Genomic DNA, 16,539 nt, shown 5'->3' with positions numbered 1-16,539 from the left:
GTGTGGTCTTGTTAATTCAAAGGTAATTGAAGCATGAACTTAAATTTGCCTTCCAGTTTTTCCTAAGGCAATAAAGGTCACACTAAGGTTATACGCGCTCTACGGTATATGATCCTGCTGATATCGAATATGATTCTTCTCGAACATGGGTCATTTACAAGCCTAACATTCCAAAGACTCCACAAGGTTTCAAGAGAATCATGGTGCTTAGAAAGGATTACTCTAAATTGGACTCTAACTACATCACACCTACAGGTAAAAATCAGAGAACCCGCAATGAGATAGCAATATATCTTAAAGATCATCCACAACCAAGTGGTGTATCTGCTTCGGAATTTAATTTTTCATCCCCAAAGGTTATGCAAGACACTGTCCCAGAATTTATTGTGAAACAGAAGGATTCTGCGGAAAAAAAAAAGCTAAGAAAACTAAAGATGAAGTTTGAGAAAAGTCATCACAAGGTTGCTGCATGCTTTTGTTGTGATATATTATTTCTAGATATAGTGTTAAGTAACGCCAATTCAGTGGTAGTGAAACAAATTTAACTTTCGTTCTGGTGGTTCATTGTAATTGTAACCTAAATAGATATTTGCAGGCTGTTTATGTTGTAACCTAAATACATGATGTACTTTATCTTTATAAAATAAATACAAGTTGTATTTTTATAAAAAAAAATATCTTAATATATAATACGAAGGTTCATAATGCATGCCCTTTTTGCCAAAACCCTAAACCTATGTAGCGGGAAAATGCTCATTAAATTTGAATTTGAAATTCAAATCTCACAACTACTACCTAATTGTTTGCCACATTAATTATCACCTATTTTCTAGCATCTCATTTATTTCTTTCTCTTTTCTTAGCTCACGCCTCTCAGTTTCTCTCTCTTTTCATATTCACACGCCTCTCTCATTCTCTCTCTCACTTATGGATCTTTTTCACCATTTCTTCCATTCATTCTTCTTTCATTTCTGTCACCTTCTTCCATTTTTCTTCCAAAATCATCAACTCCATGTTCCCTCTAATTCCTATCCACAACTCAAACCTCATATCTATACCAGACGAAGAAGAAGATTTGCGGAAGACAGAGACAGAGAAGATCATTACGGCAGTAACTTTTTTAATCAACTCTCTATCTCAAAAATCACAATTGTATTAAGATTCCTCAAATCATAAATTTGACCATCAATAGAGGTAATGGATTTATTCTTTCTCAATTTATAATTCGATTACTTTTTTCTCATTTGGATTCCAATTTAATTGACTATTTCGTTATTAGTTATACTATTTCAATTTGTCTTTGATATAAATTTGTTCTGTTTAAGGTGGGTTTGAACATGCATGTTTAAGTTGTTGTATTTTGACTGTTGTGTGCGTTTTCAAACTTAGGTGCCTCTTGTTAGCCAATATTTGTGAAAAGGGTATCATTTAATACGGTCAAAGGGTTTGACCTAAGAAGATGGAATTGACTTCATGAAAATCTATCGAAGATACGTTCGTGGCAAGAATCGAAGGCGCTAGTTCCGGTTCGATGGATGGAGAAGTTATCGAAGCGATATCATCATTGTGGATAAGGTCAAAATATAGTAACGGCTATATTCGATATTCAAATCGAATGGCTATGGCTAGGTAGTTATAGGCCTATTTGTATAAATAGTAGTTTTTCTTAGGAAAAAGGGGTCACAATTAAATCATACTAAAAAATTACATTAACTACTTTTTTTTTTTTTTTTTTTGAAAACTCGGTATCTGATCCAAGAATCGACTAATCCGAGGGGACCAATCCCACCGCCCACTTGCGGGGGCCCCATTAAAAGCCAGAGCAAGCTCTGTATGGACTTAGCCCACCGAAATTGGCACCAGAGGGAATCGAACCTGAGACCTCTGGAGGAGCAAACTCCAAGATCCCAAGCCAAACTTACACTCAATACTGTCTGTATGGAAGCGACAAATGAGTCACAAGTTGCAAAGTATGAACATGTGCACCAATTTTCATTAAGTCTTTGCAATTTCAATACATTTCTTTAAACATCTTTGCAATTTACTTAAGCATTTCAAGTATTTTCTTTACTGTTATTTGCACTAAACTTCAATTGGATTCAACTGGGTTGGATTCGATTGTCTGTATTTTGTTATTGTTTTTATCAAAGTTCTTTAAGAACAAGTATTACGTCTGAAACGGATAATAAAAGCACAATATGCTCTTAAGATTTACTGGTTGATCTTGCAAGTGAACATCTTTGAAACCAGCGATTGTTTACCAAATTTCAGTGTAAGCAAATTGGCACGCCCGGTGGGACCTTTTGTGCTTTTTACTATTGAACTTTAAAATTTTAAAAAACTTTTGGTCTGCGTTGTGCATGCGTTTGAGGAACAATAAATTACTTCCTGAAATGACGCGTCCTCCTCCCGTTCTTGGCGCAGCGGCATCGAACGCCGCTTCTGCATCAGGAACAGCGACCAATCAACCACCACCGATAGGGTCTACACAACCTAGCCCGACTAGTAGCACGATTTGAAATACAAATGTCAGGCAAAGAGAGACACCTGTCGAAGAACAGATAAATCCAGTGCCTGAAAATCAAGCACAAGAAGTGCAGCCTGAAATACCAGAGGAGCCTGTTAGGATTCCTGTAATGGTGAACAGACACTAGAATGCGGACCAAGTGGTCATGCAGGCCCGCCGAAACAATTACGAGGGCCAGAATAATATAGCTAACATAGTCGAAGCATTGTTGGCCTAAAATGGTTTCAATACCGGATTACACCGTCCGAATTTCGTTTCGGCTTTATCCGAATTCGTGTTAGAAACGGAAATGCCTAGAAACCACAAAATCCCCAAATTCACTAAATTCGTCGGGGAAACAAATGAGTCAACAGTCGAACATATTGCTCGATATATTATGGAGGCTGGAGATTTGGCGAATAATGAGAATTTAAAATTGAAATATTTCCCAAGTTCTCTGACAAAGAACGCATTCACATGGTTCACAACGTTGCCTCCTCATTCCATAGTCAGTTGGAATCAATTGGAAAAGGCATTCCATGAACAATTTTACATGGGCCAATCTAAGATTAGTTTGAAGGAATTGGCTAGTGTTCGACGAAAGACACACAAGTCAATAGATGACTACCTGAATAGATTTCGACTCCTTAAAGCCAGATGTTTCACATCTGTGCCAGAACATGAGTTGGTCGAAATGGCCGCTGGTGGCCTAGATTATTCTGTTCGAAAGAAGTTAGATACACAATATCTTAGGGATATGACACAATTAGCATATAGAGTCCACCAAGTCGAGAGACTTAAAGCAGAAAAAGCCAGAACAAATAGGTTTCCTAAGAAAGAAAAAGTTGCTTATATCGATACTGGAGATAGTGAGCCAGAATTCAATTGGGGATCAGATTCTGTTGATGATAACGAAATAAATCTCGCAGAATTAAAAGATGGGCCGCCTTATACTTGTAAGTTACTAAGGCCATCGAATGGGAAAAATATAAAAGAACCTAAAAATGATAAATATCCCCCGAAAACATACACTTTTGCTGTATCTAAATGTGAAGAGATTTTTGATCTTCTAGTTACTGATGGCATAATTCTAGTGCCAAACAGCATGAAACTTCCTCCTCTGGAACAGAGGAAGAAGAGAGGTTTTTGTAAATTCCATGGTTTTTTTGGGACATAACTTATCCCGTTGCACTCGATTTAGGGATTTTGTGCAGAAGGCTCTCGATGAAGGAAGACTGAAATTTGGAGAAAAGTCTAAAAGGACCCAAAACCTGATGTCGAATCTTCAAAGAAAGCCGACTCCATGTATGTTGAAGTGATTGGCATAAATATGGTGGATGTTGAAGAGTCAAGCGATAGCAAACTACCATTGGGAAAGGCACTACTTAATGACGTTGAGATGGTTACTGAAGACCATGTTCCAGATAACAATATGGTCACTGAAGACCAATTCAATGAGAATATGAAGGGGGCATATCCTAAAGATGAAGAAGATTTAGTTGATTTTCTCAACCGCTGCAAAATCTCCAACACCAATGCTATGCTTTGTCCCAGATGCAGCGCAGTCTTCGATAAGGAAGCCGCAAAAGCAATTGAGGGTTTTCAACCACAGACAAAGTGGAAAGGCAGATGGAAAGACAATCGCCCTAAATTTGGTTTTGACAAAAGGGGTGTCCCGTACAAGGACCATTCCGCTGGAAATTCTCGAAGGAATAATTGGAGGGGAACTTTCAACCCATCTGCAAGGTCCCCCACTGACACTTGGGTCTTTTCAGGAGGCAAGAAATCTGGATATTCTGCTCCCCCAACCAAATGGGTGAAGAGAAAGATCCCTGCTCCTCGACAGGAGACGCCGGAAGTGCCTAGTAGGTACGCTTACAAATAATAACTACAAAGGTAAGCAACCTATGATACAAACTCAATGGCGTAGATACCAGCGCCAGAAAAAAGCAACTGCTTTACAAGACATCACCAATATTGACAAAGGGAAAGGGAAGCAGAAAGCCGTTTTTGAAATGGTTAAAAAGCCAGCAACAGAAAGAATCTCACCGCCCTTATCAATCTTGAAGAAAAACCATCCCAAGGAGGATGAAGAAATGACTTCGAATTTCACTGGATCTGACCCTAGTCTCGACATAGTATGCAATGTGGTATCAATTCTATAACGCTCTCTTTGAATTATTTGTTTTATTTAATTGTTTAATTGAATCTAGAATTTATTAAGAAGAGTTTAGAATATATTATATGATTATATGATTTATTAGGTAGCTTATTATATTATTTAATAGAATAAGATTTGAAAATAAAATAATATTGAGTTTAAGGGTTGTTAGGAGATTTGAGAGAGTTTTGGGGAGAAAGAGAAATAAGATAAAATAGAATAAAGGATTATAAATAGGAGAAACCTAGTTTAGAAAAAAAACATAACGTACGATCAATTTTGGAGAAAAGGAGAAAAAGCTAAGAGAAGGGAGAAAGACCTAGAAAGCGGCGATTTTGAGTAATAAGGTAAGGGTGGGACTAACATTCAATAGTCTTAAGTCATTGATTCTGAAAATTGGATTTAACATGTTGTAGGTTTTAGTTTTTGAGAATTTGGGAATTAGGGTTAAAAGTGATTATTTGATGATTTTCTAAAATAATGTTTTGGGTCAAGTTTTATATGGTTTTGAGTCTCTTTTGATGTATATAAATGTTTAGACAAACTTTGGGATCAAATTTGGGCATAGGGAAGTTAAAATTGGGATTTTGGGGTGAAAAGTGTGTTTTTTCCCGAGTTGCTCTCTGACAGCATGTCCTGTTTCATGTTCTTGCGTCTTTTTCACACGTTTCTGTTTTGAATTAGCCTTTGGTGTAAACATGAAAGTTGTAGATAATTGTGTTAGCTTTCCAGTGGCGTCGGTTTGACTTGAAAATGATTTTTGCTTTATGAGTTATGGTCAAATTACTGCACGTAGGTCACAGTGAATTTTTATGAATTTCAGCACAACTTTGTCCGAATTTGAAATGTAAAATGGTGTTGATTGGTACAGAATTGGTCTTACGTGTAAACACGAAAGTTGTAGGTATGAATGTTAGCTTTCTAATGCCGTTGGTTTGACTTCAAAAAGATTTATAGAACTTGAGTTATAGTCAAATTACTGCACGTAGGTCACAGTGAATAATTGAATATGATTGATTAATTAGTATATGAATGTATATGTTGTGAATACGATATTGTCCATGATTGATGAAGTGTTATATGTATATATGATGTTTTAAGATGTTGATTATTATTTGATGTTGTTATATTGTGATATAATTGTATATGCATTACTTGAATTATATGTGAATAATTGAGACATTGTTGACTTGCATTTGATATTATTATGTCATGCTGTTTTTGTATACTGTTGTGTTTCTGTTGTTATTTAACTAAGCTGCATGAGTCGGTCTAAGTTGATTAAGATGATGAAGTTCTAAATTATTGGATTATATAAGAGGTTGTCGATTTTTTAAGATATTAAGAGGTCGAGTCCATGCATTAGCATTTCATTGTTAGGGGCTTGATGCCCTGGAGCCTTTGCTCAATTAAGTTGAGGGCTTGATACCCTGGGAGCCTTTTTACGCCAAATAAAGTTGAGGGCTTGATGCCCTAGAGCCTATTTACGCTCAAAGATTGGTACCACATGCATGATTAGAAGATTAAGTTGCATAGTCAAGTTGTCAAGTTGTCGAGTTGTCAAGATTGCCAAGTTGTCGAGTTGATAAGTTGTAGAAGTTGCGTTGTCGTTGTCGTTGAGTTGTCATTTGTCAATGAGTTGTTAATAAAGAACTAAGTGAAGTATTAATATTTATTAATCATTGTTGTTTATGTTGTTGTTATATCAATATAAGATGATGAATATGTTGTTTGTTCACATGATTATGATTAAGATGAATATGTTGTTTGTTTATATGATTATTATCATTAAGTGATGATTATGTCATGCTGTATATGATTATTATTATTAACTGATGATTAAGTTGTGTTGTTATGTTATTATGAAATGATGATTAGAAGTTGGTTGAACTATTAAGAATTATTACATGAAGAATTATTATTACTAATAGATGAAGTTATTTATGTTGTTAAATATAATTATTGAATTATATTCTTGATATTATTGTTTTGTGAAATCTCACCTCTTCTGCTTGGAAATGTTGCTCTTCGTATGAGTAACTTGCAGGTAACCAAGAATAGTTGATGTTGTGTGAGCTTTCTCTCTCGTGTGTCTTAGGTGCTCTGATACGTAACGGGATGAGATCTTTTGTTATTGCTTTTCTATTCCTTACGTATTGTTTTTGAAGATTTATGACTATGTTTTTAGATTAGATTTTTATGAGACATTTATGAAGAGGCCTTCGTGCCAAAGACCGTTTAGTTATTGAATAAATTCCGCTGCGAAGTATTAAAGATTTTGTTATTGAATTTTAAAGGATAAATAGTTATTTATTCAGTTTATGGTTTTAAGAAAAGAATGTGACATTCTGTTTTATGTGAATACTCTGATTATTTTTATGAAATTTTTATGTTGGGAAAATGGGGTGTTACAAATTCTACCTGTGGAATACAACGTTCAGTCAGAAGTTAATGAAGTTGAAAGTGACTTCGTTGATGAAATGGTGACGCATAAGCCACTATGTTATTATGTTATGAACAATGGTTGTGTTGAAGAACAACATGTTGTTTTTGAAAAGCCAGATGCTTCGATGAAGTTACATCTTAAGCCTTTGTTTATTCAAGCCAAGATAAATGGCGTTGGAGTGAATAAGGTATTAGTTGATGGAGGAGCTACTGTCAACCTGCTCCCTCAGTCATTTCTGGGGGAAGATCGGACTTTGTGATTCTGATTTGAAACCTCACAATGTCATTCTCACTAATTATGAGGGTACATCAGGGAATTCCCTTGGTGCTATCAAATTGGAGTTAGTGGTGGGTAGCGTAAGCAGAACAACAATGTTTATGGTGGTCCCGTCAAAGGCTAATTTCAATGTTCTACTAGGCAGAGAATGGATACATGGTGTGGGCGCAGTCCCTTCCACTGTGCACCAAAGGATTGCCATATGGAAAGATGATGGATTAGTCGAAAATGTTGAGGCTGATCAAAGTTATTTCTTGGCCGAAGTAAACACTATCACCAAGAAGAATTTCGATAAGCAACTAGCACATATAGCTCCAGTAATGTCCCCAGGACCCAAATGTATGATTTCGAACGATGAGATCTATTCCATGAAACTGCAGCCAGAAGCTGGGTTTGTATGGGAAAAAGAATTTAGAGGTCATGATTATGTGATGGTCAATCAACAGGAAATTCATGCAGAAAATGAAGACGTGCTCGAAACTAGAGCTCTCGCATACAAGAAGGTTGTTGATAGCCTTACACCGGGTTTTTCTAAGTATGCTACCCCGCCAACTAGGTGGGATATCAAAGAATAGATCATGACAGAACCCAATATTTGGGAGAAAATTACGGCCTACTTGGCCGAAAATAAGTTTAAAGCGGCCAAACAGGCCGAAAACTTGCAACAAGAGGTGATCGAGCAACCGACGGAAAGATCTGCAGATGATATCATCGAAGACCAAAGGTTGGATTGCATTTATGATGATGAACCGTTGGGTTTCAAAGAAGATCCCATGGGATCCACTACCAAAATGAAAGCTCAAGATCCCCTCGAAGAAATAGATTTGGGAGATGGCACCGTTAAAAGACCTACTTATATAAGCGCCAAGATTCCCAAAGAATTTAAAAATCGAATTGCAGAGCTATTGAAAGAATACAAAGATTGCTTTGCGTGGGATTACAATGAGATGCCTGGACTAAACCGGGAAGTGGTGGAATTGAAGTTACCAATTCGACCAGACAAAAAGCCAGTGAAACAAATTCCTCGTAGGTTTGCTCCGCAAATCTTACCAAAGATTAAAGAAGAGATCGAGAGACTCCTGAAATGCGGCTTCATCAGGCCTGCAAGGTATGTAGATTGGCTAGCAAATGTAGTTCCTATTAAAAGGAAAAATGGAACCATAAGGGTATGTATAGATTTTAGAGATTTGAATCTCGCTACCCCTAAAGACGAATACCCAATGCCTGTGGCAGAGATGCTGGTAGATGCTGGTAGATTTTGCATGTCATTTTCTCAATTTTTTCATTTTTCATTGCATCCCATTTTTGCCTGGATCGCCCTTTCGGGTTTTCGATCCACCGGGGAAATAAATTATTTTCATTGCCCCATTTTTGCCTGAACTGCCCTTTCGGGTTGTCAATCCAGCGGGGTGCTCATTTTTGCCTAAGTCGCCCTTTCGGGTTTTCAACTTAGCGAGCCTATTCATTTTCATGCATTTTCATTCTGTTTTTTCATTCTTGCCATTGGCCACAGACTATCCTGGGGAAGAGCCTGCTTGTAACACATATTGAAATAGACATCGACATACGCTCGCTCATGCACGTTTCGTTTGAATGTACCTTGTTGCTCAAGCTTGCTTTCAAAACAGACAAAAACTTCTTTATTTTCAAGATGTTTGTTTCAAGCATTGTCATTATCAAGATAGAAAGAAAATGTTTTTTGTACATAGCTTTGAAAGTAGAAAGAAAGTAGAGTTTCAAACAAAAGCACAGGCTCGAATTGATGTATAAGAGTGGTGGTCAGCCGAAGGCGTGACTCCACGGATTTACAAAGCTTGGAAAATGGCAATTTTATTGGTTGGTGGTACATTGAACACGGTAACCACTACATTTCCTAGAAACTTTGAATTCGTAAGCACAGAAGCTTCTGATGAAGATGGTCATTAACAGCTGCAGATGCCCCAAGGGGATGGTGGTTTGCCAGATACAGTCATTTGTCTTTTCATTTCAATCTCATTTTTGCATGAACCGCCCTTTCGGGTTTTCGGCTCATCGAGACGCTCATTCTTGCCTGAGTTGCGTACAATCTCAGCGAGCTTTTTTCATATTTGTTTTTTTTTTGTCCCTTATTTTGCCTGGATCGCCCTTTCAGGTTTTCGACCCACCGGGAAGCGCGTTTTTGCCAAGGCCGACCTTTCGAGTTTTCGACCTTCCACGCTGTTCTTTTCATACATCTAGACAAAGAATTTCTTGACTATATCGGCATTCACAGGGTTTGGAAGTTCAACACCATCCATATGTGTGAGAATTAAAGCACCGCCGGAGAAGGCCTTCTTGACGACGTAAGGACCTTCATAGTTAGGTGTCCACTTACCCCTTGGGTCGGGTTGCTGGCTTATCCTTCTTTTCAACACGAGTTCACCCTCTTTGAATTCCCGAGGACGGACTTTCTTGTCAAAAGCAGTTTTCATTCTTGCTTGATACGACCGCCCACGAACCATGGCATTCATACGCTTTTCTTCAATCAAGTTCAACTGATCATACCTGTTTTGGCACCATTCAGCCTCGGATAACTTCGCTTCCATGATTACACGGAGAGATGGGATTTCCACTTCTAACGGGAGAACTGCCTCCATACCATATACCAGAGAGAAGGGGGTTGCCCCGGTTGAACTACGCACTGTGGTACGGTAACCATGTAGAGCATAGGGTAGCATCTCATGCCAGTCCTTGTAAGTAGTAACCATCTTCTAAACAATCTTCTTGATATTCTTGTTGGCGGCCTCAACTGCACCATTCATCTGAGGCGTATAAGGAGAAGAGTTATGATGCTCAATTTTGAATTCTTCACATAGAGCTTGCACTACGTCATTATTCAGATTAGTACCGTTGTCAGTAATGATCTTGCTGGGAAAACCATATCGACAGATGATGTTGTTCTTGATGAACTTAGCTACCACTTGCTTGGTCACATTGGCATAGGATGCAGCTTCAACCCATTTGGTGAAGTAGTCAGTTGCCACTAAGACGAAACGATGACCGTTTGAAGCCTTCAGTTAAATTCTTCCAATCATGTCGATGCCCCACATTGAGAACGGCCATGGGGACGAAATAACATTGAGCGCGTGCGGAGGCACATGAATTTTATCAGCATAGATTTGACATTTGTGGCACTTTCTGGCGTGTTGGTAGCAATCATTGATGAGTCATTTATATACTATTTTAATATGCTTTTTAGTTTAGTTTTATTTAGATTTTATATAATTTTATATTAGTATTATTTCCTTTTTAGGATAGTTTACTTTAAATTGCAATTTATTATATTTCAGGAAAGAATATTGGATGGATTGAATCTTGGAGCAAAAGAAAGGGATTTGGAGCCGATTGGACACGAAAATATGAAGATTGAGAGACAAAATACGTCTCCCACAAGTCAGAAGCCTGGCACGGCCCGTGCTAGCCTTGGCACGGCCGTGCCACCCTCCAGAATACCTTTTGCTGCTTTTGCTTGGATTCTGAGCTATTCTATTTTAGTGCGCAATCTCTCGTGGAATATTCTTAGAATATACTTGCTTAGATTTTAAGTCAAATGTGTGCTATAAATAGAGTAGCTAGCCATCACAATTATTCATCTTTTCTTGGAATGCAATATGTGACAATTGTTTTCTAATAAAAGTTCATTTACTTTATTGTTATTTACTTTTATGCTTTCTCTCTTCTTCTCCTTGTCTACGATGAACGTCAGTGAGTAGACTTCTCTTGTCTTGGGATTATTGGGTAAGTCTAATGACATAATCCTAATCAAACCAAGCTTTAAACCTTAATCTTATGTAACCCTAATTCCTTATCTAAATTCACCGCTTTAACATGGATCAACCATTATCAAACTGTGGAAACGAAAGTGGAGGGTTTGATAATTGTTTATCCATCATCTCAAATATCAATTCATAAAACGAAAGTGGAGCTTTGATATTCGAACAAGTGAATTTAGACAGAGATTGTAAAGGCAGCGAAATAGTCTTTACAATCTTTGAGACATATAGTTTCGATCTTCAAGGGAACTAATAATGATCAAGTCAGCGAAATAGGCTTGTTTGTTAGAGGAACCAAAATCTAATAGTAATCAAGTCAGCGAAATAGGCTTGGTTGCTAGAGGAACAAAAGAGAAACTGTCTTGAGAAATTAGGTCTAACATAAAGTTATAAGTTTAATAGTTTGGTTTGAGAAGGACTTGTCGTTAGGATGAACCAATAATCCCAAGGCTTTTATCTTTTATTATTATTTTCTTTTAAATATATAAAAATACAACTTTCTACTTCCTATACTTTAATTCTAATCATTGTTAAAAGATAATTGAATTCATAACTCCCTGTCGGAACGATACTCTTATTTTACTACTTCGATAAGACCGTGCACTTGCGGTTTTATCCCATCAAGTTTTTGGCGCCGCTGCCGGGGAGTTATTGTAATTTGATTAACTTTTTAATAGTGGTTAGTCTAAAAAAAAAATATAATATAAAAAAAAAATAATATAATATAATAGTATATATACAAATATTTATAAAATATTTTATTTCCTTTTTCTTACCTTTTTATTTTTTTATTTTTTTTATATTTATAATATATTTTATTTCCTTATCTTATTTTATTTTTATTTTATATATATATATCTCTCCCTCCCTTTCTCCTTATTTTTTATTTTCTATCTTTAACTGTTTTGATTTCAGGCATGGCTCAAAGACAATAATAACGACATGGATGAGAAACGTGCTCTCAAAGAGTATGCAATCACATCTTCAGATGAGCCGTACGATGCTATTGTGTACCCAACGGTTGAGGGTAGTAAATTTGAAATAAAACCTGCACTTATTTACCTAGTGCAGCAAAATCAATTTTTCGGATCACCCACTGAGAATCCGAATCTTCATGTTTCAATTTTTTTAAAACTCAGTGGAACTTTGAAGGCAAACCAAGAGGCCGTAAGGCTGCACCTCTTTCCTTTTTCCTTAAGGGATAGAGCTAGTGCTTGGTTTCATTCATTGACTATTGGTTCTATCACTTCATGGGACCAAATGAGGCGAGCTTTCCTTGCCCAATTCTTTCCCCTTTCTCAAACCGCTCAATTCAGGGCGAGGCTTTTTCAATACACTCAAAAAGATGGTGAATCTCTTTACGATGCGTGGGAGCGTTTCAAAGAAATGCTTAGGCTTTGCCCCCATCATGGTTTAGAGAAGTGGCTTATTATCCGCACCTTTTATAATGGTCTTTCGTATACCACAAAAATCTATGTTGATGCAGCTGCAGGTGGAGCTTTGATGAATAAAACTTACACAGCAGCATATGATTTGATCGAGGGCATGGCACAAAACCACTATCAGTGGACAAGTGAGAGAGTCATCACTGCTTCTTCACCCTCTAAAAAAGAGGCAGGTATGTACAAAATTTCCTCCCTTGATCATCTAACTGCTAAGGTTGACACACTGACACAAAAATTTGATACAATGAATACTAGTGTTGTCACACCTGCTCCTGTATCACCTCATTGTGAAGTTTGTGGTGTATTTGGCCATATTGGCATTGATTGCCAACTAGGTAGTGTTATTAGAAGTCCTGAGCAAGTAAACTATGCTCAATATAATCGAGGGTTTGGAAACAACCACTTTTTTTATCAAACCCCTCAAAATCTTTTTGGACAACAAGCAACACCACCCAGTTATGCAAACAACCAAAGAGTCCCTCAAAAATCCAGCTTGGAACTTTTAATGGAAAATTATGTTATAAATCAATCCAAGCAACTCCAAGAGCTTAAAAACCAAACAGGATTTTTGAATGACTCTCTTGCCAAAATCACATCCAAGGTAGACTCCATAGCAACTCACAATAAGATACTCAAAACCCAAATCTCTCAAGTGGCCCAACACGTGACTACTTCCTCTCAAACCACCGGGATCTTTCCAGGTCAAACTGAAACCAACCCCAAAGGCCATATAAGTTCTATTATTCTTAGGGATGGTAACCAATTAGAGGACCCCGTTGTGACAATTAAGAACAATGAGGGAGAGATAGGAAGTGATGAGCCTCAAAGTGAGAAAACTATAAGAGAAAATGAAAAGCCATTTGTTTCACCACCTCATGAGCCTAAAAATCCATTAACACAAGGTTTTGTCAAATCAAAGTTAGATGACCAATTTAGAATTTTTATTGAAATACTTCCAACCAAATTATCATCTAAACTTAAGAATCCAGAAAATTTTCCCATACCTTGTGTCATAGGATCCGAAAGCATTAAGAAAGACATGTGTGATTTGGGAGAGAATGCCAGGTTGACGCCACTATCCCTTTGGGAAAGATTTGGTATAGGGTAAAGAAACCTCTTGAACGTCAAGCTAATGACTATAAAGAAGCGCTTCGTGGGAGGCAACCCACGCATTTAACTGCTTTTGTTTTGTTGTGTTTTGTTTTTATTTGTTTTGTAGGTAATTGTCCGACTATGATTCAAGAAAAAGAAAATTTTTGAAGTCCCGGTCTCCAGAACCTTGGCACGGCCGTGCCAGACCTTGCCCTTCCAAAACCAGGCCAAACTCCAGGAACTTGGCACGGCCCGTGCCAACCTCAGCACGGCCGTGCCCGACCTCAGGTAAGGTTAAACCTCATTTTCCTTCATCTTCTTCCCTCATTCTTCAAACCAAACCCCTCTCATCCCTCCTACTTCTCTCTAAAACCTCCATAACCACAAAACCTCAAACCTCCACATCTCCATCAAACATTCACCAATTCACAAAATTTCTTACCCAATTCAACCACAAAAACCATTCCCACCGCAACCATCCATACAAAATCCACTTTCATCCACCCAATCCAAAAAAATTCACAACCTCCATCAACCAACTCCTAAAACTCACTTACACCTTCACCACAACCACACCAAGTCCAACCAAGGTCAAGGCTATGGCTTCCAAAAGAAGTGGAAAAGAAGTTGCAACATCTTCAAGAGGACCTCCCCCAAAGAAGCAAGTACCGGCAAATAATCATGGCATAATATTCAAGGACAACAAGCAAAAGGATAGGTATATAAATCTCATCTCTAAACCTTTACATCCTTGCAGGTACCCTGATAATTATCACTTGGTTACATTAGGCCTTAGTGACAATGTGTTTACATTTCTAAGACGATTAGGGTGGGTTGCTATGTTAAGACCTATGCGGGGTTATGAAAATTTCACCTATGAGTTTTTAAGTTCTATCATTTTTACAAAGGATAGGATGAATTTTGATAACCCTAATCATAGAATCTCTTTCCGGCTTATGAACATTGATTACGAGATGTCTCTCCAACACTTTTGTGATGAGATGAGCTTCGCTAACACGGGGTTCATCCACGACTCTTGGGATCAAAGTCTTAAGCCGGTTGACTATCAACCCGCCACCTTTTGGGAACATATAACCAACCTTAGGCAATTTAACACACGTTCAAACAAAGCTAGCCATATTCACAACCCGGTGCTTAGGTACCTTCAAAGGGTAATGACTTGCACTATTTGGGGTAGGACCGAATTGAGGAACACTAGGACGGATGAACTCTTCATGTCGTGGGCCATGCTTAACAACCACCTCGTTAACACATGCTTTTACTTGCTTGATTACCTTTCCCATGACGGTAATAGGTTTGATAGTACGGGAGAGATAGTCGTGGGTGGTATCATCACATACATAGCTAGGCAATTGGGAGTGGGTGAGGACGAAGGGATTACCAAAATTGAGGGAAACAATAGGCTTAACATAAAGACCCTTATCTTTATGAACTTCATTAAGCCCCATCCACCCATGTCCTACGCACTCAAACTCAATGTGCCTATTTTGATTATACTTTCTAACCCATCTCCGACTAACATCGAGGTGGAAGAAAATTTGTTGTATGTTGTTGATGATCCACAGGTACATGAAGAACACGATAATGAAGGCGAGGAAGATGCACATTTGCACCAAGAAGAGGAAGGTGCACAATTGTACCATGATGAGGAGCACCATGACCATGATGCCGGATAAACAAATGAAAATGCAAGATGGGCATGGATGCATACCGAGGACTAGAGGATAAGCACCAAGCAACTAAGGCAAGGTGTTGAATTGTCGGGACTAAGGAATTATGTCCTAAGGGGCAACCGCATATCCGAAGAAAATAACCAAATACTTCGGAACATGATGCACCATTTTCACCTCCAAGGTCCTACCTATAGAACTCAATGAAAAATGTGAGCTTTCCTCTTCCTCTCTTCTCTTACTACTCCTCCTCCTCCTTCTTCTTCTTCCTCTTCTTCATTTCTCTTATTTTGAATCATTGAGGACAATGCTTCTCCTAAGTGTGGAGGGAGCCTAATAAAGTGTCTTTAGTCGTAGTGTTTCCAAACTCCCTTGAACTTTATTCTTTTGTTTTGTTTTATTGTAAAAGGCATGGTTAAGTAGCTAATTTTTATTGAAAATATCATGACACAAAAATTTTCACTGTCTCCTCTTATTTTGTTGATTCTTGTACATGAAAGCAAACTCTTGTGTTCTAAGTCTTCTTGATATACCCACATCTTGTTTTAAAGTGAATAAAATTCTCCAATGAGAAAAACACAAAAGTTGCTTCCCTTGAGTAAATGTATGAATAGGTATTTTAAGGAAACGCGTTTTAATCTTAGTGGTGCATTAACCTTTAAAGATTCTCAAAGTGCCAGTAGTATAAGTTAGTATAAGGGAGTTCATAAAAAGCCAAAAGCCAAATAAATTCCAAAGATCTCATCATTGAATCTAGATTGGGGAAGGAGGTAGGCCCTCCGACTTCCTACGTGAAGATGATTGATATCTTAAGAAAAAAAACTTTAAAAAGCATCATTGAATCTAGATTGGGGACGGAGGTAGGCCCTCCGACTTCCTACGTGAAGATGATGTTTTAAGGGATACCATTGGATCTAGATTGGGGAAGGGGGTAGGCCCTCCGACCTCCTACGTGAAGATGTTGTTCCTTAAATAAAGAACTTAAAATGTGCAAATGGCAAAGAACAAAGATCCTCAAATACTTCCATCTCTCTTATATGAATTATAGAAGGAATCTTTCTTGGTTGGTTTAGTGCTAGGATTAGACCATGTTTCCTCATAATGCCTATCTTATACAGGAGCACGAAAAGG

General features: G+C 37.8%; 1 protein-coding gene and 1 non-coding gene across 5 annotated transcripts in view; one reads left to right on the top strand and one right to left on the bottom strand.

Annotated features, from left to right (window-relative positions):
• The first annotated feature begins 873 nt into the window (after positions 1–873).
• LOC112418415 (methyl-CpG-binding domain-containing protein 4) overlaps positions 874–16,539 on the top strand; it is a 35,269-nt gene continuing 19,603 nt past the window's right edge. For all 4 annotated transcript variants that reach the window (XR_005642245.1, XR_005642246.1, XR_003008629.2 and 1 more), the window contains exon 1: positions 874–1,194. The gene's annotated coding sequence lies outside the window, so the exon portion shown is untranslated. The remainder of the gene's footprint in view (positions 1,195–16,539) is intronic.
• On the bottom strand, positions 12,489–12,595 carry LOC112422269 (small nucleolar RNA R71). Its single transcript, XR_003012636.2, has one exon. It is a non-coding gene; the product is annotated as a small nucleolar RNA R71 (small nucleolar RNA).

The sequence above is a fragment of the Medicago truncatula genome, chromosome 6, assembly GCF_003473485.1.
Source record: "Medicago truncatula cultivar Jemalong A17 chromosome 6, MtrunA17r5.0-ANR, whole genome shotgun sequence".
NCBI classification, from domain to species: Eukaryota; Viridiplantae; Streptophyta; class Magnoliopsida; order Fabales; family Fabaceae; genus Medicago; species Medicago truncatula.
This window is presented reverse-complemented; position numbering and strand designations above follow the sequence as displayed.